Source organism: Cygnus atratus, chromosome 2 (assembly GCF_013377495.2).
Source record: "Cygnus atratus isolate AKBS03 ecotype Queensland, Australia chromosome 2, CAtr_DNAZoo_HiC_assembly, whole genome shotgun sequence".
NCBI lineage: Eukaryota > Metazoa > Chordata > Aves > Anseriformes > Anatidae > Cygnus > Cygnus atratus.
In genome coordinates, this window is record NC_066363.1 from 93,383,143 (window position 1) to 93,409,309 (window position 26,167).

Sequence of the window (26,167 nt, forward strand, 5' to 3'; positions counted from 1 at the left end):
AGGGGACTGGAGCACCTGTCATACAACAAGAGGCTGAGAGAGCTGCACTTGTTTAGCTTGGAGAAGAGAAGACGGAGAGGGGATCTTATCAACATATACAAATATCTGAAGGGAGGGTGTCAAAAGGATGGGGTCAGACTCTTTTGAGTGTGCCCAGCAACAGGACAAGAGGCAACGGGCACAAACTGAAACACAGGAAGTTCTGGTTTAATATGAGAAAACATTGCTTTACTCTAAGGTTGACAGAGCACTGGAACAGGCTTCCCAGAGAGGTTATGGAGTCTCCTTCTTTGTAGATATTCAAAATCCACCTGGATGCAATCCTGTGCAATGTGTTCTAGGTGACCCTGATTGGCAGGAGGGTTGGACTAGACAATCCCCAGAGGTCCCTGCCAAGCTCAACCATTCTGTGATTCTGTGATAATTATAAGAAATCGGCTTTATCCAAAATAGTCTAATTCCAAACCTGTGCCACTGAGTATTCCAAGACTGGCTACTGGGGAAATGAACCAGCCCTCCAAGATGACTGAAAACCATGTTTATCACAGAAAAAATATGTGAAAGATACAAAATGGCCCCAATTAATTTTGATGCCTTAGCTTCCTATTGCTATGTGAGTAAAATAATCCCATAAAAATTCATACAAGTGTCCAGAAAATACTTGTTACATTGTTTCCACAGTGATGAGAGATTCATCTCTAGCACCACTTATTTTCTCATGTACCTGCTGTAATGTTTTTCTTAAATCTTTGATTTAATGCTTTGACTTTTTTTTTTGTGTGTGTGTGTGTGTGTGTGTGTTTGAAAATAATAAAATAAAACCTAAATGAAATTAAGAAACATAACTCAGTTCTGGGGTCAAGTAGTTCTAGATACATCTGATAATATGCTTAATGTATTTAGATAGCTGTCTTCTGAAGAAATAATACTGATTTGTTCTTGCCTTCAAGATTATTCTTCATTATGAAGAAAGTTCTAACTTCTCCAGTCACCAGTTTAACAGTGTTTCATTGTGCTGCAAGCTGCCTAAGTGTGCTAAGTAACTGAGAAGCCCATCTAAGTATGTTTATAATGTGAATAGTTAAAGACATTCCTATCCTCATATACATTCACAAAATTAAAAAAGGGTGTGAAAAAAAAAAAGGAAGAAAAAAGAAACAACAACAACAATGTCCTCTCTCTAGCAGGTCTAGTGGAAAGCTAGAACATGTTTGAATAAAATATTTGCTATGACTCTTTTATTTGACAAAAATTCCCAGACCATGACTTCCTTTCATAGTTCAAATGTCAAGCATGCCTTCCACTGTGGTCAGGGTGGCATGCAGGAACAGAGAGAGACCCTAAACAGAAGTCTTTAATGATGACAAGCCTGGTTAACTCAATGACCCACAACATCTTTTGTCTCCTTTTCTCCCCACGTTGGCTCCTGCTGATTCATATGGGGGAAGCCAACTAGCAGAGCAGTTGCTCATGCATAGTCTAGGGAGAATGCTTTCTTCACCCTTGTGCATAGAGTGCAAAAGGCCCTTCAATTTCCTCTATGCCGTTTTTCTTTTTTTTTTTTTCTTTTTTGTCTTTTTCTCTGATTGACTAGCTTTATATTGATTGAAAAGTCATTTCCTTTGCCCAGTCTTCTGAAAAACAAAATAAATGTTTTCTGTGACCCTAACTTTTAGATTTTTCTTTCTGCAGAGCTAAAGAAAAAGTTTCCTGTCAATTATATTGAAGAAAAAATTATATTGTTGTTTTGTAGCACTTTTTTTTTCTCCCTATGTGTCAAAAGGGAGCAAATGATGCATTAAAGCCTAAAAGCTGAAATAAAGATTAGGTGTAAAGTGCTATTGATCCCTTTACGAAAAGAAGCTAAGACAGATTCCACTTCACTGTCAGGTTACATTTTCAGTAAGTTACCCAGATGCAAGATTTGAAATTTTACAAAGGAGTCTTTAAAGCATTGTTGAAGGTATCAAATAAGATTAGACCAGACAGTAAGAACAACCATTAAAAAATGTCAGTGGTGCAGCTGAGGTACTGTCAGTCTGCATTGTCCCAGTCAGTTTAATGTAGCCCAATGCCTAAGTGTTTAGGATGCCCTTACGAAGAAACAGAACTTTAAAAATATCACTTATTTCATTCTCTGTGTGTACACTGTACATACACACACAGACATGCACATATATCTCTGTGTCCAGAATCTATAAGGTCATAGGAACATTGGGTGTAGTTTTCTTTGGACAGAGCAGGAGAGGATCTCTCAAAGCTCCAGTTTTCAGTTTCTTAACTCACTATTCATCCAAAGAATAACCTGAACATTTTGGACATTATTACAAGCTATACCAGTTCTAATAAGGGAACAAAATATTACATTAAGCCAGTACAGTCATTTTTCTTCCAGTCACTCTACCTTCTTGTTACCTTTCTGCTATCCTTTTGCTCCAAGCAAGAAGCTGGACAGCAGCTGAAAAATTATGTGATTTCTTAGTGGAGAGTGTATGGTTAAATGTTATCTTTCTTTGTACTGCTTTGATGTTCCAAAAGGTATGAGAAGCCTGCTTCTCAAGGAATATGTTACCTTCTGCATTAAGTGATAACCAAGTTTAGCAGCTGAGTAACTGTACAAAGAGGAAGTAAGATTGACCATAAAACTTAATTGCTAGTTGCAAATCCTGGACACACCAGAGACATGAATCTAAAGAAAGATTATGTAGCTCCTGATTAAATTGTATAAGTTTAAAAGAATTCTATAAAGCTAAGACAATGAAATAAATTTCTTGATTCTCAATAGGGCGTTTTTAGGAAACAAAAATTTTTCAAAATTTTTCATTTTGAAAAAAAAAAAATCAAACAGCAATTGCTAAATGAAAGCAAAGGATGAACTTTCGGTGTAATCTAACAAATCTGGAAATATCCCAGTGAAGGAGAAGGTAGATTCCAGTGCTTGAGAAACACTAATAATAAGCAACTTTTGTAAAACAATGGGGTAAAGTTTTTGAAATCCTGAAACACTAATGATACATCCTTTCAGTAGGAAAGTTCAAGCTTAAGGATGATGGATGTTATGTGATGAAAAGCTTTAAGCTAACAACAGAAATGGTGGACAAACATAGAGATGAGGTTTAAATTCAAAGTTACAGGAATATAGAAAGAATTTCTAAGTGGCCTGTATTAGAAACCAGAGTAGTAACAAAGAGGAATAAAAAGTAACATTTTCTATTTAAAAAGCTACTACTCTGTGGGTTTGCGAAACCAATGTACTCTCTTATAATGCAGTTTTCCCTGTTCACAGTTTTTCCTACCCATAGTGTTCCCTAAATAAAGAAATGATATTTTCAGATTATCCCATGTCTCCTAACTACATTTTGGCTTCTGCCTAACCAAAAGTCAAGTGCTAGACTAGTCCAGAGCTCTTCACTATTTGTAATGCAGATGAACGAAGTGTGCCTGGTTCAGACTGAAGATTCTGAGGTCCAGCTGCAGCAGAAAGAGATGCAATCAGCTTGGACAACAACTTCATAGGGATACTTTTTCCACATTTAGTGCAGTCTTTAAATGGTGGAGAGCAACAAAACAAATATTGTATCAATATTGTAAAGGGAAGAAAAGTACCCAAATGAATTACAGACCAGAGAGTCTGAAACAGAGCCTTGGAAGAAACATAAGAACAGTTGATATGTAATTCTATCAATAAAATTTTCAAGGATATAAATTAATTTTATTCTACTGAACAATTCTCATTGAAAACAAACCTCAAATGCTTACATCAGGCCATTGTGGGGTGCAAAAGAAACAGATCTTTCAAGCTAACTGTTGGATCAGGGTTGAAAATCCAAATTATATAAATTTTAAGCTCTTATTTTGGACTAGCTCTAGTTCAATTTAATGGAATAAATACCTTCTAACAACTGGAAAATACTATGTGAGATCTTGTCGTGTGCTTCCCAGGCTAATTTCAGTGAAAAAGAATCTAGTTCATGTATTTTGGGACTGTTCCATGATGCAAACTGAAGCACTGTAGGTTAGGATGATTAAGAGATTTACTTATTATGAATTAATAAATCATGAACAAATCAACTAGATTGTATCTACCATGATGTATCATTTAGGGGTTGCTTGCAGCAAAAACTTCAGCCAGTGCTCGATTTTATTCTATAATCAGTGGAGAAGACAGAACAAGAGAATAGACTGGAGCCTGGTTTTCACTTTGGGATGAGTTGGCAGCTTGCCTACTTTGCTTGTAGAACTCAGACTATTTTGTCTGGAAGCTGATAAACCTCCCAAACACTCATCTGATTCCTGCACTGTATTTTCCTGCCTGAGTCTTTCCGTCATCTGAATTTAGAACAAATAACATCATTTTTAAGTTAAAAGTTATGAAGTGAGACCAGACAGACATACATTCTGGCAAAATGACATGGTTAATGGAAAATTAAGAAATGTAAAAGGAGAAAAAAAAATGTAATTTTTAGAAAATATAAAGCTTTGACATCAAACAATGCTTTTACTGCTAGATGCTGCTTTCATTCATCTTCAAAACTGTCTGCATTAATAAAAATTGTTCCATTCAGATGTTAGTTTTACAAAATATTTTCCTCATATCATGGATAGCACTTCCATGTGAGATCAGGGAATGTCTCCGTTTTCTATATTCACAGGGAAAACTGTGAGTCTATCCCTTTTAACACACTGAAAGAAACCCACTGATAGACCAGTGCAGGACTGCTGTGGGTGAAGTTACTTGAATGTTAAGAATGACTATCCACTTCTCTTAGGCAAGTTAAGATTAACTATGTAATGAAGATATAACATTGTTGATATGTAACATGATGACAGCTGATGTGGAAAACAACAATGCTGAAACAGTAGCATAGCATTCAACATGTATTAGTGTTCCTGTCATATATCATGGGTCACTGCAAAACTTCTGTGGAAGTTTCAGTAACCAATAAAACTTGTATATGTGCCTTTTCTACTTACATTTAACAGGAATATTTCATGTCATGATACCAATATATCTTCACTATGCTTCACAGACATACTCATGTACAGAATAATCTGAGTAGCACACTCAAGTAATTGGTGTCTCAACAAGCCTATTGGTCTTGGACCAAGTAGTGAGTAGTGAGGTCCATTCACATAAAGAGGAAAGAAAGCAAATACTCGGGGGGGGGAGGGGTGGGGGGGAATGGAGGAAATAACAGGCATACGTGAATTTTCACATATGACTGTTTTTATTGTGTCATTGTTATCTGCATTAGAAAGAACTGCAGTTATTAAACAGGTAACATATGGAACTAATAAACATCATATATAACAATACTTAAGTTCTTTTAGCAACTGCAATATCAGAGTCTCTGCTGCATATCTCATGTCATGCCTGTGTCCTCTGAATCAGATTTGTAGACTTTATTATTGCCTTCCAGATTTTACAGAACTGCAGCTCAGCAGCTTCCTGTCATTTTACAAGTTGTCCCTTTCATCGTACCCCTGTGTTTTTTTTTGTTTGTTTGTTTGTCTGTTTGTTTGTTTTACAGACTTTTACCTATATAAGTCCAAAAATTCCCTTGAAATTTGAATTCAGATTGTTACAGGACAATTGGCAGTATGTGGTGCAAAAGCCAAATTTCAGTGGCTGTACCATACTGGGGGAAAAAAAAAAAAAAAGTATGTTGTTCTGACTTTATTAGGTATGGAAGCCTTCTATCAAGATAACAATTGATGTGCCATTGTCTCAAACCCAAGGAAATAAAGTAGTTGCTTGTTTCAAACAGACCTTCTCTCAGAGAACAGGACAGAAAGTGAAACAAGAATTGGCATGGTCTTTTAGAGATCTCCTGGGTTACAAGAAGATTGTGCTTAGCATAGCAAAACCTCAGAGCAATCTAGGTAAGACATATTCTATGTTGTGACTCAACAGAAGTACCACTTCAGATACAGGTTATTGATCTTTGTTTCATCAGCTGCTGAGGATTAGTCATCTACTAACGTGCAGGCTAGGATGATGCTAGCTATGAAGACCAGTGGCTATTTGTTTTCTAACAGTCCTTCTGATGACTTTGCTAATGTTTAAGTCAATCCAGGGGAGACTTACAGCATACTATGGTCACAACACACAAAGAAACTTTCTCTGAAGGAAGCATAAAAAGAATGTGTTTATGTGTGCTAAAATGTAACAGTGAAGAGTTTACATAGAAACTCTGTCCTTTAAAATATTCAACATCAGCAGCATAGGAAGAACATGAGTAGCTGTACTCTGTTCAAAAAAGTTTTATTTAAAAAATATCTACAATATATTTTAGAGCGTTCATAATGTCCTATATTAATTAGTGTTGTATAACCCTTTGACTGCAATTCTTAAGATAGTCTGTGTATGATATGCCTGGGAACTGGCAACATCCGCTTACTGTGAATATTAATCCACATATGCTAATTTTGAGGTTTAGCTCTGAAATACTTGCCAAAATGTCCTGACAAAAAAAACCTCTGGCCAGTACTGTGGAAAAGTCAAGCAGAAGTACAGCTGAAACGACTATCATCCCACCCTCACCATCCCCCAAGCCCCCCCAAAAAAAGAAACACACTTCACAGAGTTACAATTAATATTCTTTCTATTATCTTACACAAATGCATGTCTACTGAAAGGCAGAACTGTTTAGCCTATATTTACTCTGTAAATGTCATAGATCATATATATATATATTTTAAATATGTTGTCTGGGCATCAAGAAGAAGATGACTTCCTATCACTGGGCAGACTGCCCTGCAGCAGGGGGAACCCTCTTGAGGGAGGGGCAAATCGCTTCTTCCTTGTGAAAAAATGAGTGTGCCCCTTGAGAAGGGGTTTCTGGGTGGAGGAAGCAAGGTGGGAGTGACAAAGTCTGCTACAGGGTCTGGAGCACTATTGGGGTTGGAAGACTTGAAAGAGAGAAAGAAGAAGCAGGGACCAGATCCAAATTTGGCAGAGCACAAAGGGAGACTGTGGAGTTGGTTCAATATGGGATAGCATTGAGCTGTTCTAAGATAAGCCATAGGAGGAAGGAGCCATTCACAATGCAAGCAGGCTCTACAAAGTACAAATTTACTATAAAAAGCTCTAGCTGGAGAGCAACATGACTTTGTTTTTCTCTGGTAGACTTCAAAGACAAAGGCAGGGCACATCCAGTCCCAGGCTCTGGGTCTCTTCACAGCATCCACACCCTCACACACAGAAAAGGAATGTACAGAAGTTTGTTCTTAAGAATTCAAGATTTTCTGCTTGTCAGATTTTACTTTTTGTCTGTCATGGAGGATAAACAATGCCATGTGACCTAGATAATCCATCACACCTTGAAACTGAAGTACTTTGTATTGTAATTTGTTGAAACACTAAAAGCCTTCCATGTCTCTAAGGTAGACTACAAACAGGGAAAAATGATTCCAGCATAGTGCAAGTAATTTATTAGAACTATTTCAACCAGCTGAAGCAGTGAAGAATATTCATTTATTCAAGGAAAAAAAAAAAAGTATTTAAAATATTTGTCTTCCTTTTTTTTTGCACACAATATTTTAAAGGTCTTTCTTCATTAATAATTAAATATAATAATCCTCGGCATTATTATCAGTTTTGTGTGAAAAAGAGAAAAAGAGTATCTGTCTGATGAAATTGTTTGCATATTCCACATCTGAAAAAAAAAAAAAAAAAAAAAAAAAAGAACAACAAGGTCAGATGTCATTTGATGGCAGGAATTGACTTGAACCTGATTACCCTTAGAGCCACTTATGCTTCTGGAAGAGTAAAAGGCTAGGAGACTCATGAGAACCTTAGAGTGTTCAACTCAAAAGAAAATACTCCTGAGAGGCAAAAGGAGGAAACGCATTCCCAAGAATGACGGATAAAGAGATAGAAGATTCCTCAGATAGAAGAAATTCCAAAAAATTTGCTTGTTGAATGAAACCAAACCTGGAAGCAAGAACCTGCCCTGCAAGGTTTGACTCTGGTCAAAAATCTAAGGAAATCAAACAAGAGGTTGGGGGCGGAAGAGGGTGGGCAGACAGGAAAAACCTCCAGAAAGAAAAGACAACTTAAAATATCACATAAGCCATTCATATATTAACACAGGGAGCAGAACAAGATTTCTTTGCAAACATTTTAATTTGAGTTTTTTCAATTTTTAAAATAAAGTCTGTTGTCATCCTTCTTTGTATAAAAGATTGTTTTGGGATTTCATAAGCCTTTTTGGTCTCTCTAGAGGAAGAGTCCTGTCATTCCACTGAAAACTTGTAAGAGAGCAAGTGTATATTATTGTGTATTCAAATGACTGTACGTGCTGGTGGACCACTGCTACTACTCCACAATCAGCTGACTGAACACAAAGTGAAAAGTATTCTCTTAACTGAAGGAAACAAAATAGAGGTAGAAAAAGGTGTAAGAGAGTTCAAAAGACATAAAGGATCACCTCTCTGAATAATATCATTTGAATCCAGAAAAAAAAATAAAAATATATATATATATATATATATACTTAAAGCTATCTCTTGGAGACTTTTCACAGTTGTGAAGAAAGGGAAGGGGAGTGTAAGAAAAAATCAGAGACTGCTGGAGAGTTTAAAAGGAAACAGACCATCCATAGGAGACCACAACTTTTAGACTTAAAAGAACCCTGTAATTATCAATGTTTTCTGTGGAAGACACAAAAAAAAAAAAAAAAAAAGTTATCTTTTTAAAACTAAAAAGAGTGAAAATAGAAACAAAGGTGGAGCTGAAGACATTTGCAGACTTTCCCATGTTAAGACATGCTTCTTCAGATAACTATATAAGAGTGTTCATTCTCTGTAACACCCAGCATTTGTTTGTTCACACTGACCTAATTTTCAGAAGGCTTTAGGTTTTCATGTGTATAAGCAATTTATCATGAATACGTGAGTGGAGTTTGCCACACCTGTACAGAATACAGTTGTTAAGGGAAAAAGAAAAAAAAAAAAACTTGTTCATAGAATAAGCATCTTTAAAAACTGGTCTTTCTTCTGTTTGCATAAAAATATATTATTAAACCATAAAAACTTTATTGCACACAGTTCCCTGTAAGTCAGACCCAAACTATTTAAATATTAATCTGTGCTAATACTTTTATATGCAAAATAAGTAAGCATGTTTTTATTTCATTTTAGACAGCCAACCCTTCTTTCTTGTCCATATTTACATTTTTCTCTTGCATTAAGTGCATATAGTTTAACACACTTAGACAGTGATTTTTCATCTGAGGAATCAAACGCTACATCAAAGCATATATAATATTTTCAGCATATATTTAATAACAACATTTTGCAAGTGCATAAGAAGTAATAATTGTTCATCAAACAAAATAAAATGAAACTTGGAAAAATGTGGAGCAGCTTTAATAAAGTATTTGAGCAGCAAAGAAAAATATTAAATTTGTAATCAACACATACAAACAAATCATTCACTAAATTTCCTAATTTGTTGCTAAGCAAGATAATTATCTATATTAAATATTATTAAACTTTTTTTTCCTTTGAAGTTAACATATTAGTATTAATATAACTATCATACATGAGAAATAGGAAAAACAAAAATAATAAAAGCATGCAAAATATGAAGTACTTACTCTCAGATGTTTGGACTTTGTGTTGAAGACTGGGCATATCAGGGCATATCAGGATCATAGAGTCATAGAATCATAGAATGGCTTGAGTTGAAAGGGGCATCATAGGTCATCTAGTTCCAATACTCCTGCCATAGGATGCTGCTGTTTACAACAAAACAATATAAATACAGAGAAAGAAAATCTCACTTCCTACTGCAACACACTGAATGAATCTCAAAGATATAAATTTTGGAGTGAGCACATGAGAAAATTAAATTCCTGTCACTTCTTTAGAGCCAAAATTTATCTCTCTGCTATGTTCACTGGATCTACACTGATGTAAAACTGAGGATGACTACATACACGCATAAGTGAAAAACAAAGCTACCAAACTGAGATCACAGCAAGAGTAAAAAACATAGACTTCTATACTTTTTCTTTATAAAAGTTATATCTGAAATCCATTCAAGCGTTCAAAGGTGAGAATTAACTAATCAAGGTAGGGCTTTAAACTAAGTTTGAAGGGGTAAAGGGATAAAACCAGGCTTGACAAAGACAAGCTTGGGGGTAGTATGACAATGGTTATGGGACAGTGTCTTAGCAAGGTTCATTAGTCAGACATCCTAGTTGACATAGGTGATGGAGAGCCATGTGGCAGCAAGGGTACAAGGGGCATTGACAGGTTAGAAATCACAGAAGTGCCCAGGAGTGGTCACGCAGAAATCAGGTATTCTTCCCCCAAAAATGTGATGGGATTGCTAGCCCAGCTGAGGTGCATCTACACCAATGCATACAGTATGGGCAACAAACAGAGGAGCTGGAAGCCATTGTGCAGTAGAAGAACTAGGACATAGTTGCCATCACAGAAACAAGGTGGGATGGCTTGCACAACTGGACTACTGAAATGGAAGGCTACAAACTCTTCAGAAGGGATAGACTAGGAAGGAGAGGTAGTGGGGTAGCCCTGTATGTTAGAGAGTGCTTTGATTATCTAGAGCTTAACAATGATGATGACAGCATTGAGTGTTTATGGGTAAGAATCAGGGGGAAGGCCAATGAGGCAGATGCCATTGTGCGAGTCTGTTATAGACAACCCATCCAGGCTGAAGAGGCAGATAAAATATAATGAAGACTAACCATAACTTTGAGATCACACTAAAAGTTATTATTTAAAAAAAATTATTTATTCAAATCTTAAGCACAACATAAAATTTCATGTATCATATATATAAATATTTTCATAGGAAATATGATTTTATAACATTCTTCTGACTTCATTTAGACAAAGGGGAACAGGAAAGAAGCATGGAACCTGGAGAAGGTAATGCATGGCATTTTCTCTTAAAAGAATGAAAGAATGTTTTATTTTTTATTTTTTTTTCTAGCATTACCTAATGATTCATAATAATCAACATAGGTGTTCATAAGCCCAACTGTAGCCTTATGTAAGTTAGAATTGACCTTAACTGTTAATCATTAAAGACCAACAGAAAACTCATACAAGTTTTAGATATTCATTACAATGACAATTCTGCCTTACATCTTCACTTCTTCTTACAAGAGTTTAACAGAAATTGGATAAAATGAAGATAATCTTTTCCTAAAGTTGTTGGTGAGGAGGTAAAAAAGGTTAAGGTGTCAGGTATCAGATGTGTGTTAAAGGAAATGAATAAGAGAAGAAATAATAAAATTCTTAACACCTAAGGCCCAAGCTTAACTTTACAAACTACATTTCAGGTAGAAAGGGGGAATAACCTGAATTTAAAATACAAAGCAAACAGAAACTCTTCATGAGTGTTAAAGTCTGTTTAAGACCTTGTAAAAGAAGCTACCCTTTGGACCTTCTCCATTTCTTCCATGTTTCAACCCCAAAATGACCAGTTGTCTTGACCACATATATTTGTTCCTGTGGATATTATATGTTTCTTTTTGTTTGTTTGTTTGTTTGTTTTTGTTTGTTTGTTTTTAAAGTATTTCAGCTCAGGAATGAGGAATAATGTTGTCCAAATTTAAAACAAACAAAAATATTCAAAAGAAACAGCATTTCAGATTTGAATTTTCACGCATTTTAATCTGTCAAAGGGCTTTTTTTTTTTTTTTTTTTTTTTTTCAGTTCTCAGTTTTCTATTTTGTGAAAAACATTATTGGAAATGTTCAGTTCCTGGAATTTCCATTGGACAGTAAAGCTGTCTTTCAAGCTGTCTCTTAATGACAGTATTGAATACATCCTGCTAAAGTTAAAGTAGCTTTATGTTAAAATATGTCAACCCTTTGTTGAAGATATCTTGTCTTTTAAATGTTAGGACACAGTATCAATTTTTGTAATCTATGTATCTCTGCTGAATTCAGTTGAGCAGTACCTATTTATATCCTCTAAGGATATACTATGCTGCTTGAAAGAATAAAAAACCTTTTACTAGTTAAGTTCATTCATTTAAACTTTTCTACAATTACATTAAACTTTCTGATACTTTATTTTAACATAAAGTTGTGATTCATCTATCAAAATGTGAACAATGAATATGACATCTTTTTATGGCAGTGACTTCAAAATGCTTCCTGTAAGAATTTAACTATGTAATTAAGAAATATATATTTTTGTAACTGCTTTGCAACTTTTATTATTCAAGTGTTTTTTTGACAAGCACTTAAACATAACTAAAATGCATTGATAATTAAGCATTTAAATTAAATTTTAAAATATTGCATTGAAAGTTTAGTTTAGCTGAAATTGCTCAGAACAGAGTGTATCATGCTATAGATGCAGAATAAAGATAATTGTCTCATATTCAAAGATTTCTCATGGTCTGGGTTGTGGTTTCAAAATTTAAGTCTTTAGCTGCACTGATGTGAGGACTTCAGAATCTTGGAGAAGTACAACATTTTTCTGGGGTTTGAGGAATATGATAAGTATATGAGAATTTTAAAAACAATATGCTTAGTGGGTGGCTGCATCATGCATAACTTCTAAGGTGCTAACTATAAGTATCTATTTGTAATACATTTGACTCCTAATATCAGAAGAGCTAATAAAATTATATTATTAAAAATTGTATTTACATGTTTCTGTAACCTCTACATGATAGTTAAGATATAGTTAAGGCTGAAGACTAACTCCAGTACTCACCTTCTGTGACATTCTGCAAAGTTTACTGTCAGCACTACATGCTGCAAGGTAATGGAAACAAAACCCAAAACAGTTCCTAAAATTAGATCAGTTTCTAACCACACATAAGTTCAGCTATGATATGTGACAGAGTGAGCCAGCATGTATTTTCCATCTGTAATTATTTCACATCATTTCCATGTCCTTTCTAATGTCTTAAATAGCCATAAGAGATATTCATATTAAGAGGATGTTTCTTTTAATTTTAGAATTGATACCTCACTGATATAAACAGGCAGAGACAATTTAATAATATCTGAGAACTCTTTTTTCACCCAGGTCATATGAATGCTCATTAAGACAGCACTGCCTCATTTTCGCGTAAATCACCTATGTTATATCAGTGCAGAACACAAATGCAGATTTGTGCAATCCACATAAGTCACACTTAACCTAGTTGAGCCTGATATGGTAAATTAATAAATATTTTTTACTTGGAATAATCATGGTTGAAATATTATTTTTTTTCACTGTATCTACACTACAGATTTAACTTTCCAGACAGCAAAACCAACTATGATGTCTTTAAATTCATTTAAATATATCTATGTGAAAAATGCAGAAAAGATTTTCATATTTGACCTGAATTGTTCATTTTAAGCACATCTCTGAAAGAAAAGAAGATTGTGAGGAGCCAAATGAATGGAGATATATTACAAAATATTTTAACTGAAATTTTGAAATTTCAATCAAAGTGATCAATTACAAATGGTCATTCTCTTCCCAGTAAAAACACAGCTGTAAAATGCAGAAATGGGAATAGTCATAAGAGAAGGACTGAAAGAGTAGCCAAGCTATTCTTGTAGCATGTAGTAAGTAACAGGAAAGTGATTTGAAGTTAGTTTTGATTTCTATGGTAATCCAATAGGCTGTGCCTGGTATGAATGTCATTTTTAAATATACTGATTGATTCAGGTAAACAGGGGCTGAATTTCAGGTGGTGGGTGGTGGTTCATGTAGAGCAAGGTTGGATTTTATTAATATATTGAGTTTCTCTCAACTACACTTTGATCACTGACTTAAACTGATGTTCTTGGAGTGAAGAAACATATGCTAAAGAAGAACTTGTCATGCAGGACATCTATAATTAAAGAAGATCTTCAATGAAAGCATTTCACAACATCTCCATTAAGCTTTGTCATACTGCAAAAAGAACATGAGCTGCTGTGTAAAGAAACGTTAAACAATTGTCAGCTGAAAGCAGATGAGGGTTTTATTGAATACCTGTATTACTAATGCATGAAGAGGTACCCATGCAGAGCACAGCAGATACAATCATTGCTTTTAATCGTTGTACAATTTTTATTACCAATGGAACTGCTAAACAAAAAGACAGGGATAGATTTCCTTTACCGGTAGCCATAGTTTTATTTCAGGAGAAATCAGTGACCTAGGTCAGCGAGTTGTCATTGATCCTTGTACCAGGATCACATCCACATGAAGACACAGGTAGGATTACTGTCTTGAAGACAGCATGGATCAGGACATTCAAATCTCACTAGCTGGGGTCACATAAAGGTGAAAGTACTTATCACTATTTCCAAATCATCCCTCTGCCGTTTGACAAGAAAAAAGTTGACATATATTTATACATTTTTTAATGGAATGTATAACAGCAAAGAAAGAAATGTACATTACTTGATTTTGCTATCTATACTCTAATTAACTAGATTTGTGCTAAAGTCACAGTAATCCTGTCTTGAATAACAGTTCAAATTTCTGGATTACTGGGGAGTGCTTTTTTAAAGTTAGTGTTTGGCATATACTAGAGACACTGCTGGCTACCTTTGATCAAGAGGCTAGTATCAGTTCTGATTTTTTTAAACAAACAAACAAACAAACAAAACAAAAACTAATAATAGCTATTTCCATCCACAATAATAGACATTTTAGTTTGTAAGTTTTATAAGTGTACATGACTCGATCTCTCCAGACATTTTAGTGGACACACTACAAATGAAGTCAAAAGGGGGTAAATTGTTCTTTTAGAAGTCCCTATGTTTAAAATAATGAATAAAAATGCTCTAATAGCAAAATTTATAGGAAAAGTACACACATATTGTTCCCTTCCCAATAGATAATTTTGATTATTCGATCTATACACAATAAAGCTTATTAACTATTTCAGACAATGTCATTTTTCCACCTTTCTCAAAATTGCTACATGACATTCTCAAATGTTTCATCTTCATAGATTTTTAACTACTTTTTTTTTTTTTTTTTTTTTTTTGAGATGAAGGTCCGCACTATTGCAAATAACACCAAAGCCATTACCTCCATCTATGGGTAACCACAGCCAAAGGAAGAGTCTAATGTCTACTACTCTGAGTACTGAAGAGTCTCATTTTAAAAACATTGTTTTTCAGAACTTTATTTTTTAAATTTAAATTAGACAGATTAGTAAATCTAATAGTTTATAAAAGTTTATAAAATAACTTTTTAAAGTTATTTTGTGCAGAGGAGTGCAATTTGCAAACTGATTCTTCATATGTTGCCTGGTTACATATTCTTTCATGAAAATATAAAGTTATCATAGCTATTTGCTTGCAGATACTGTCAAAACAATAACCCTTGGGAGTAAGAAGGGGAAACTGAGTGTTTTGACTCTTTTACAGTTGCACTCCTTTATAGTTGGAAATAAAAGGTCAGAATACAGAGAACAGGCAAACATTGGGATGTATTTATTTGTTCATCCGTTCGTTTCTCTGAGACAACAGCAGTGCAAAGGGCAGGAAACATACTGTTATTTGTTACTGTTTTTAAATTCCTTTATGGTTTTCATATTGTCTCTTTTCTCCCTGTCTGCTGTTGTTTCTTTCACATGCTCTCTCAAGAGTCCTCATTTTCAAAGGGAAAACCACCTGTTTTCTGTTTGATATCCTCAAATCTAGTGGTATCAAGAGTGTTTATGCCTCTAATATAATGCTTCTTTTTTGGATACATCTCCTAGTGTGTTCATGGTGTTCTAGATTAATAGAGTGGAATGGTTAGCATGGGTAATGGATGATAATTTTCTGGAAAAACAAAATCCAAAACCCTTTCCCTTATTAAAAACTGCAGTGACATGGATTTGATGGATGGACCACTCAGGGGGTAAGGAATTGGCTGGATCATTGCACTTAGAGTTGTAGTCAACAACTCAATGTCCAGGTGGAGACCAGTGATGAGCAGCATTCCTCAGCGTTTGGTATTGTGACCGCACTGTTTAACATCTCTGTCAGCAACATGGACAGTGGGATTGAGTGCACCTTCAGCAAGTTTTCCAATGACGCCAAACTGTGGTGTGGTTGACAAGCCAGAGGGAAGGTATGCCATCCAGAGGAACCTTGCCAGCTTTGAGAGGTGGGCCTGTGTGAACCTTATGAAGTTCAACAAGATCAAGTGCACATCCTGTGCCTGTGCTGGGGCAATCCCAAGCACAAATACAGTCTGGGTGGAGAATGGGTTGATAGCAGTTCTGAGGAGAAATACTTGGGTGTGTTGGTTGATGAGAAGTTCAACATGAGCCAGCAATGTGTACTTGCATCCCAGAAAGCCAACCATATCCTGGGCTGCATAAAAAGCAGCATGGCCAGCAGGTCAAGGGAGGTGATTCTGCCCCTCTGCCCTGCTGTCATGGGACCCCACCTAGAGTAAACTATTCAGCTCTGGGGTCCCCAGTATAAGACAGGCACGCACCTATTAGAGTGAGTCCAGAGGGCCACGAGGATGACCAAAGGGCTGGAGAATCTACCCTATGAAGAAAGGCTGAGAGAGCTGGGGCTGTTCAGCCTGAAGAAGAGAAGGCTCCAGGGTGACCTCATTGCAGCTTTTCAATACTTAAAGAGGGCTTATAAAAAGCATGGAGAGCAACTTTTTGCTTGGGCAGACAGTGACAGGACAAGGCAGAATGGTTTTAAACTAAAAGAGAGGGAGAGATCTAGATTAGAGGTTAGGAGGAAATTGTTCTCTCAGAGAACTGAGGCCGGAACAGGCTGCCCAGAGAGGCTGTGGATGCCCCATCCCTGGAGGTGTTCAAGACCAGGTTGGATAAGGCCCTGGGCAACCTGATCTAGGGGGTGGCATCCCTGCCTGTGGCAGGGGGGATGTAACTAGATGATCTTTAATGTCCCTTCCAACTCAAGCCATTCTATGATTCTATGAAAAGTAAATGAGAAGGCAAAGAAGGTAATTTTTTTCAGAAAGTTTTTTGAAAATTAGAACATTGTTCATCAGAACTTAAAAGTTGAAAGATTTTTAGTTTTAAACTGTTTTGTATTTGTGCATTAAACATAGCAGAATTAAGGCATCTCTCTTTTTTTCAGGGGATAAAAGTGAAAAAAAAGTATTTTATTTTAAAATGGAGTATCATATATTTGGGGAAATTATCACGAAAAGTCAATATAAAGCAAAATCACAGAGATACTAAGTACTTCAGCTTTCCCAGGGAGCAGGAACATGACCACTAGAAATGTGATGTTTTTATTTAGTTGTTTTTTTGTTTGTTTTTCAAATATTATCAGAAAGAAGCTGTTCAAAAAATGCAGTGGTGGGCATAAACTGAGACAAAGAAACAGAGATAAAACATAAAATTCATTCAAAACATAAGGGCAGCAAAAACAAGAAAGCTTTTTCTTCACTTATGGGGACTTGCAAAACAAGACATGAGTGTTACAAGACTTAAAAGGTGTCCTGAATCAATTCAGAAGTTTACCAATTTGAGCTTAAGCCAAATGACTATCCAATGAAGAGTAACAGATGCACCTGATGACATAGCATTCCAGTTCAAGGACATAGTAGAAAAATCACTCTAGTTCTCCCCAGTGACAGGCTAAACTATTGATTACATTTACAGCTCAAATGCTTTTTTTTTTTTTTTTTTTCCTTTTTTCCCCTTTCTAGAATGACAACAGAATTTGAAGTGTATGAAGAGCATGCGGTTTTGGCTTCAATTCAAGGCCAAACAAAGGGCTTTGACTTTCAACAGTCTGCAGAAGCATTTACAAGCTCTGTATTTGTATTTGTGCAAACTTGTTGATCTTTCAAGCTATCAAGCATTTTCAACAGCTGGAGTACATAACAGCACATTTCCTTTCATTTTCTGATGGGAAAGTTTACAGGTATCAAAACTTTTCTGTGAAAAGGTTAACTGATGACTTGAATCCAGGTATATCTTGTCCAAATCATGCATTGATAACCAGAATCACTTATAATTGATCAATTGATCTACTGAAACGAGTTAGAAAAATAAGCCAGTGATTACCTGAAAAAGCATGTAAAATTACAAAAAAAAAAAAAAAAAAAAAAAAGGAAACCAAATGAGGAAATAGAAAAAACAGTTCACATTTCTTTCAACTTTTTTTCATTGAATAAAGGGTTTCTTGAGGATATGAAGAGAACTTTTTTTTTTTTTTTTCAATTTAGCTTAAAAATTAAAATATATATATATATATTCAAACAGATGCAAAGGATGATTAATTTGAAATGGCTTGCTTTAAAATTCTCTGGTGCTTACCCCAACATTAGTATGTCTTTCCTACTTTCAGGTAAGCTTTAAAAGAAAAAATAAATAATATGATTTAATAACCTTCCCTTTTACTTTTAATATTTATTTTTATTTTTTATGGTGTAAATGGGTTCTAAAAGTACTTAAAGATTGAAAGTGTCTTTTGAAGTCCACAGCTTTTTCTTTCGTTTTTTTTTTTTTTCCTCACTTTTACTAAATGAAGGGAAAATAAGAAGGAATTACTAAAACTAAAACTAGACTAAGTGCAGGACCTTTCATACCATTCAAAGTAACAAAAACTATTTTTTTTTAACAGTTTACAATTTTTATGACTGATAAAAAGGTTATGTACTTTTTAAAAAGTAAAAATAACAGTTTTAAATAGTTTTGTCAAACAGTTTCACTAAGAGACCAGAAACAGAATACTGACAGGAGTGTCACTTTGTTGCCCAGGATTGTAGGTGGAGCTTGTATAAAAGGTGTGGGGTGACTGTGTCTATTTCATCATGAAGTAGTGCAACCTGACAGGATCAGGTTGAAGAGCCAGCACCCACATGATGCAAAGATAGTGTGGGGGCATTTCCTTTACATTAGCTCTAGTTTGCTTCCAAGGACTGAACCTCCAACACAGCTAGAGTAGGTGTGAGGTGTTCACAGTGAAAATTGTCCTGTTTTGTTTCATTGCAGTTTGTATTCTCCAGTTTGTATGCTCTGAGACTTCTGTGTGATGTGAATCAGCACATGTTAACTGTAGAGAACTTGGACAGTTTCCTCAGAAGTGCTTTTCAGATTCAATCTAACAGGCTCATACGGACTCAACTTCTACCTGAAGATGAGGAACTTAAGTATATTGGGTGATTATCTCCCATCCAGAATATAGAAGTACTGATACTAAAATGATTGCCCTTCTGCACTTCTAGCTAAAGATTAAGCACATTCTTTAGCTTTTGTTCTCCCTTTTTTCTTCTTAAGGAAGTTGAATTGTAACAGTTTGCCTTCAGAGATGAGTGAATTTGCAGTTAGAGAATCACATGATTCAGAGAACTGTGCAAACAGTACCTATCAAAAGGCAAATTAAAAGATGCACTTTAACTTTTTGGATAATTTTTCTTTTTCCCCTCCTGTGATCTCAGTGTGTCAGTATATAATATGATATTTACTTTATTTTTTCTTGCTCCCTAAGATGTTACCATTTGTGCAAATATTTTAATGTCTATCATACTGCAAGTTCTTTCTGCTTCTGTGTACTGCAATGTTGATGAATACCCACAACAAAAGTACTATATATAGCAAAGTTGCAGACAAAGGAATACAACAAATTAAGAGTCCCCTTAAGATTTGATCCTATATTCAATGAAGTCAAACACAGAGTGAAACCCACAGTTATTTAGGCCACTTAAACTGCCTATACCCAAAATACACCTTCTGATTAGCAGAGAAGTATCATTTTCTGGGGGTTCTTCTATAATGGAAAGAAAGCATGATACATTATGGATAAAACCTGCATATAAAGTTACTGTTTATGACCCTGGAACTAAAGTTATAGTAACCCTGGAAATACAATAGCAAATGGACAAATAGGTCACTTATAAAAAGTTTGTAAGTTATTGAAGACTGCTGCCTTTTTTTTTTTTTTTTTCCCTAAACTGTTGACTAAAATTACATGTGACAAATTATATATATATAGATATAAAATTTATTATTCCTTTCAGAGGGGGAGGACGGGGTGTCAATTTATATTACATCATCAATTCTGTCCTGGTTATTCTTTGCAGTTTTGTTCAGGTTCTGTGAGAGAATGAGCTCATCTGGCTGGCCCAGAATGAATTTATTTAACAAACCAAAATGGATAGCTAGTATTAGGATAGAGTGTTTTATTTATGTTCCTGGTTTCTCTCTGAATTATCTCATTTTCTTGTCAAATATCATCATGAAATTTCTTTCCTTATTCTTTTATGGATTTAGAAATCAGAAAAAGAAATTTTTGCAAATGATCCTTCAGGGATATATATTTTTAAAGTTATAATGTATATAAACTACAAAAATATATATATATTTTGACAATGAAAGGAAAGGATTTAAAATTTTTGCACGTGAACTTACTATTAGTCTCTCTTTTTTTTTTTTTTTTTTTTTTTTCTTGTAAAAATATCTAACCTAGAATTCAAAAAGAAACCTTAATTTGGTGTTCTGGCTTTTGACTTTGTAACCTCAATACTTAAACATAGATCATCAACTATTTGGGAACTACAATCATCATTCAACTATCTTCATATGAAATACAGTTATATTTCAGATTTTCTCCATTGTTCATTTTTATCCAAAATAAGGATCAGCTGCTAGAGTGAATTACACATTTATGTTTCTAGTACTCTTGTGAGAAATCTATTTTATACATATATACTTATAATTGTAATGCACAGGTGTTCTCCACTTCTTCCTTCTTCTCTCTCTCTCCTTCTCTCCCCTCCACTGCTTTTTATTTAATATTCCAAGGGCAAAGACAGTGATTAACAACCATCATCTCATCTGAGCTCCCATTTTCAAACACAGTATGTCAAAAAAGCTGTTTTAGCTGAGCTGAGATATATGAAATTCTGGTCCCAGGTGAGACACTCCAGGCCACAGAAAATGAAGTCTGAAAGTGCACAGTATTTCTTAGGTAGACAGTATTTTTTATTTATTTATTTTTTTTGGCCATTGATTTCAATTACCCTTTCAAGCTTACTTATTTTCCGCAAAAACTGCAAAAATGTTCTATAATATTTTCGCCTTATTGGTCCTAACTTCTTCCATCTCCATTCCCACCTTACAAAGCGAGAGCTTAAAAGTCTGAAAAAAAATAAATACAGCCTACCTCTAGTACATACTTTCTATTTCTAATATTGAAGAGCCTTCTTAGGAATCTTAAAATAATATATGTAACTATTGTTTAATGTCATACCTCTATTGGATTCCACAGTTTGTCCTTTGGGAGAATTTGCCGTGTTGTGGTGTTTGCGTAGCCATGAGATTCTGGTTTCGGACCTATTGTTTCTATAATACCCACAGTTTATTCCCATGCAGCTGGCATTTCATATTATTTTTCTTAAAAACAATATGGTCTGCCAATGCAAAATAAAGATAACATTTACATAAAGAATGAGTAGAACAACTGATATTTGTCTCTAGAAATGGCCAAAGAATGCATGCAAGTGAGTGCAAAACCACCAGCAATTCACAGTGCTGCCTGAAATTATTTTACATTGAAAAGCCATTCTCTGTCTAAATTTAGAACTAAATGGAAACAGATGAATAGCATTATGGTCTCCAAAGGCTCACCAGTTTCTGTGTTTAGGTGTATATATGATTGGCTCCTTCCTTGGAGTGAGCTGATGACTGAGAAGAGTCAGGAGTTCCAGTGAAGTTAGTCAGCTGTGATTGAGATGGATGGGCTTTAATAATATTCTCATCCATGAGGACCACTGATAATGCTAACACTGACTGCAGATTCCAGATAGAGTTCTACATGACCATGAGCCAAAATATATCAAAAATGTTTACACCGTGAGAAACTTTATATATGATGTGAGTTTAGTGATGAATATTTGCTGTTAACATAGAGATGACAATGATCTCCAGTCATTCCTAGTCCCATGAAGCAGCACCAATATCATCAGAATTTACAAAATAGAAGAAAGCACCAAATGGATACTGCCACATAAGAAAAAGCAGTATAATTGTAACCATAGCTGTTAAAGTTACTCTTCATATGCATAATGTTGAGAATTTTTATTTCTTGAAGATTTTAGGCACATGTTTGTTCCTTTATTGTAGGCTTTCTGTTTATTTTGCTTTATTTAATTATTTATTTATTTAGGCTGTGTACAGAGAGGTTTGGAACATAATAGAACACAATAGTCATAGGACAACAGTGGATATTTTTCACGTTTTGGGTGAAGACACAGAAAGAGAAGTGAACAGAGCATGTAGCTCCTTGTTCAAAGTATTCATATATGAATATGAAATAACAGGAGGGAAGATATCTTTCGGCATTTCATTTAATAGTTCAGATTGCACTAATATGACAATATAGTATATTGTCTTTATGCAATGCAAGTCTCTAAATGTGCAAGTTCCAATAATTAGAATATCAACACGTGGAAACGTGAATGGATTTCACCCAGCCTCACAGCTCTAAAAACAAAACAAGTTTTTAAGAACTTTTTAAGTTTCATATTATTGAGTTGTTAGCATGATGTATACAAAGTCAGCATGCCTATTGATAAGCCACGTAAATTTATCTGTTTCCCAACTGGACCATGAATTTCACATGCACTGATTTATTGGGAAAAGTGCATGTTATAATCTGCAAGCTTTTAAATATGTATTGCTTTTGATGTAAGAATTAAATATTCTTCATCAGCTTCACAAGACAAACCTAAAAGTGTGATATAATATTTCACAGTGGTAAGCATTACTCACAGTATAAAGGATTATTTGGAAGTGATCACAGGATTAGGTTTCTGCCATATGTCTGCCTGCCTGACTGCCCAAATGTATACACCCTGTCCCAACTGTAAATTGGAATATTGTTGTTAAAACACCATTGAAAATTAGATATGTCTGCTAAGATTTTGAGAGGTTTTTTTGTTTGCTTGTTTGTTTGTTTGTTTTTTCTCTCTCTCTTAACTAGATCACTATATGTTTGTAATCCGAATTGTGCAGCCTCCACCTATAGTAAGAAAACCAATTTATGGCTTCTGTCTTTGGAAGTCTGTTTTGGCCAAATACGTGCTAAGTATGCATAGCTGTTTCTATTCTCCATATAATATAATATGATAGCATTTATTAAGATTAATGTTAATTTCATCTATATTTTTTTTTCCAGAATTCCAATCATTGCTTTCTAAAATAAATCAGGAAAGAATATGAAGTGTGTTTTATGATGGGGCATACAAAGAATCGGCTTTGTAATAGCCTGCTTTCCAAGACTGTAGTTATCCTTACCAGGAATCAGATATTTTAGCAATACGAGGAAAACAAAACAAAACAACAACAACAACAAACAGACACAAAACAAAACAACAACAGCAACAAAAAAACGCATAGCCATACAAGTTTCATATATGTGTACACCATCTATTTTCTCTAGGTAATTAACAAATATTTGTAAATTAATGTCTTTGCAGGGTTTCAAGGGAGAGAGCTTACTACTCTTTTGCTCTTCAATGGGGCCCCTTAACTGAGCTGTTGAAAACCCAGTACAGAGGGTCACACAAGCTGAAAGGAAAGGAGTATGCAATTTACACATTTTGCTCTAGTGGTAGTATTGATTCTGGCCTCTAAAGGACATAACTTTTCCAACTTGTCCCCACATAAAGCAAATTTAAAAAAAAAAAAAAAAGGTTGAACTGTAATACACCAGTCCATCCAAAGCATCTGTTTTCTGGAGAAGAAATATATATATACACATTTAAAAATATATGAAAAAAAAAAAAACAGAAAAGCAAAGAGGGACATAGGTTTTTTGTTTTGTTTTGTTTTGTTTTGCTTTCTGATAATGGTATTATCTGTGAAAATAAAGGGTGTGAAAATCATCAAAAGCGTCCAAGAACTTTGCAAGGTGGACAGTGTTACCATTTCCATAACCTTGAACTTTCAGAAAAACATAAGAGCAAAGAAACTAGTTGGTAGGGTATATAAAATTACTAAGGCGGCATTGAATATATTTATGACTACAAAGGTGTAGAGCTTATTTTTATTTTGAGTAACACTAGAGAAAGGCAAGCTTTATTTTCAGCCATATTACCATAAACATACTAATATATACTTGTTCAAATATATATTACCATAAATATATTAATTTATACTTGTCCAAATTAAGTAAACAAATGTGATGTAAAACTCCAATTTCTGGAAAACAGCAACAATAAATAATCAGACACTTCTAAGTACCTTCAAATAAGAATAAGATGAGAGGCAGCCAACACTGATTCATTAAAAACAAATCACATCAAACTAACCTAATTTCTTTGTATGAAAAGTTAACAGGACTTGTGAATGAGGGGAAGCATGTCACACATGCTGACTCTGGTAAGGCTTTTGATATTGTTGCACATGACATTTTCATAAGTAAGCCATGAAAAGATAAACTAGCTGATACTACTGTTTGGTGAGCATAACTGGTTGGAAAACCACTCTGAGAATAACTGTCAGTGGCTCACTGTCAAACTGGAGAGATTTATCAAATTGGGCTCTTCAGGAGCCTGTCTTTAATTTAGTATGATTCAATATTGTCATTACAATGTTGGATAATAGCACAGAGAGTAAGCCCATTAAATCTACAGCTGACACCAAACTGGAACAGATGCAAAAACATTGGAGGACAGGATTAGAATTTGAAATGATCTTGTCAATTTAGAGAGAAAAAAAAAAAAAAGGCAAAAAAAAAAAAGCTACATACATAAACCAGTAAGCGTAAAATTCCTAGAACAATAAAATGAACAAATTCAGGATGGGGACTATCTGAGTGAAGAACAATCTTGCCTCTCCAGATTTATTGTTTAAATGGGAGAATTGTTTTTGTCTGAGTACTGTTGCTCTTTACCACTTTGGTATTTATCCAGTGAGACCTGAAATATGTCTTGCCCAGACATTCATTATTCTTCTCCTTCTCTTTGTCACAAACTGCTTTTGTACAAGTTCCATGACCCAGAGATTTTCTCACTTCTGTTTCATGTACTCTGTCTCATGTGCTCCTTACCAAACAAGACTGCCTCTGAATACTCACAGTGTGTTCTATTGCTTCTGCAGCTTTTGACTCTCTTCTCCATTCAGTACACTGGTATTCTCACCTTCCAACTTCTAGGTCTCACCTACTTAATTTTAAAAGATATAAACAATGCGATGTCTTTATTCTTCCTTTTCATCTTGTTTTTTACCAAATTCTCTTCTGCTTATCTCTTGTTTTCTCAATTTGCCTTGGTGAGCATACGCGTGAGTTAGCCAGGCATCATGTAGATCCTTCTTTCTCATGATCTTGCAATATAGTAGCATTAGTCACAGCACTATGCATTGGCTTCCTGAGAAAAACAAGCGGGAAAATTCAAAAGTAATACTTACAAACCTTCAGTTGAGAGACTGGGGTTTGTATTAAATAATTGGAATCTAGGAGAATCTGTAGGAAAAAATCCCAAACTTAAATCCAAGCTGTGAGAGATTTATGTGGTCTTCAACACATTGGAGGAAGCAGCACTTCAGGTATTTGTTTAAAGCATATCATTGGAGCAGTGCTTTAATAGCAAATTCTAAAGGGAGGTGGAAAATGACTTTAAGGACCCATATGTCCTAATAAGGACCCATATGTCCAAATAGTCCAAAAGCTCAGTCTGGACTTCCCATCAGCCACTCATCTCCAATCTATCACTTTCTCTCCATGGAACAGTTATGCTGAACAACTTAAATAGTGTCTTAAGTCCCAGGTTTGGCAAGAAAAAATTATCTGTGCATCACCTTCCCATCAGTTAACCTTTATAGATCCATGGACCATTCTGGTTTCACTAAGTCATAAGTCATATTCCACTTTCACGTAAGTCATGCAGAAACATTAGGGTCAGCCATAAGTCATCACACTGCTTGTATAAAATGGAAGATTGGAGAAAATTGGACTGAAAACTATTAACTGCTGAGTCTGGATATGGGTGTGGGACAGCAAATCGGATGAATGGAAGAAACATAGGAAAAGAGTCGACTGGCAAAGTAACAGCTAAGCACCAAGGATTTAAAAGTGAAAAATTAAAAATGTCATTTTGTCAACACCTCCCTCCCACTCTCCCCCTCAAAAAAATTAAAATTAAAATTAAAAAAAAAAATAGAAGGAAGAAAGGAGAAGGAGAAGGAGAAGGAGAAGGAGAAGGAGAAGGAGAAGGAGAAGGAGAAGGAGAAGGAGAAGGA

At 34.9% G+C, this 26,167-nt stretch overlaps 1 long non-coding RNA gene across 10 annotated transcripts in view; it reads right to left on the bottom strand.

The window, feature by feature from the left end:
* LOC118249993 (uncharacterized) overlaps nt 1–26,167 on the bottom strand; it is a 106,291-nt gene that overhangs the window by 34,532 nt on the left and 45,592 nt on the right. For 5 of the 10 annotated variants that reach the window (XR_007707855.1, XR_007707856.1, XR_004779266.2 and 2 more), the window contains 2 exons: nt 25,005–25,296; nt 9,603–9,743 (listed from right to left, as the gene is read on the bottom strand). This is a non-coding gene — a long non-coding RNA (uncharacterized LOC118249993). Of the gene's footprint in view, nt 1–9,602; nt 9,744–20,539; nt 25,297–26,167 lie in introns of those variants that run through there. The other 5 variants (XR_004779276.2, XR_007707853.1, XR_004779273.2 and 2 more) reach the window with 1 other exon arrangement.